We start from the raw sequence: 751 nt of genomic DNA on the forward strand, positions 1-751 counted from the left end.
GGATATCACACGTGGCGATTGCTCCTTCCTCCCTGCACACATCTGTCTGGGTGCAGTACCCATCAGTTGTGAACTTGGCCGCTAGTGTGTGAACCCAGATGTGACGCCGAGCCTCTGCACCGATCTTCTCCAACTGTTTTGTAATTCCTCCTCAACCACAAGGTTTTACTTACTGGACACTTAACCAAGTTGTGTGACATATGACCTACTTTGCATGCTCTGATACCGTGTACTGCCCCCAGGTCATGTCTGTTGTGTGCTAGTTTAAAAGTGACCTAGAAAGCCTCGTGGGAACCACTGAGCTCAAGCTGCACCGGCTGGAGTGGTGGAAGAGTGTGGGTGTCTGCAGTATGTAAGTCTCGTTCTGTTGTGTTCTGAAAAGATGCCTGAGGCAGTGTGGGAGTCTCAACACCCCTGCTGTCCCTTTAACTTGTATTGTCCTAGACCCTGTCCTGGAAGTTAGGGGACATAGGGTATTTTTGATCTCTTGCCAGTTGTGAATAAGACAAAAAGACTGTGGTCTCTGTTACATAAGAAGGATCTTTGGTATAAGAAATTGCTCATGTTTACAAAGCTGTGGATGCCTTGAAGCAGCCATGGGCATTCTTGGTGGGTAAAGCCCTAGACAGTGGGATCCTACCAAGCTGAGCAGCGGCTTCTATCCATATGCTATCGAGTAATTATAGAAGCAATTAACACTCACTGTTCTTGCCTCTGCTGAGATATTTTTCTCCTGTAGTTAACAGATATT

Source organism: Mastomys coucha, unplaced genomic scaffold (assembly GCF_008632895.1).
Source record: "Mastomys coucha isolate ucsf_1 unplaced genomic scaffold, UCSF_Mcou_1 pScaffold13, whole genome shotgun sequence".
Taxonomy (NCBI): Eukaryota; Metazoa; Chordata; class Mammalia; order Rodentia; family Muridae; genus Mastomys; species Mastomys coucha.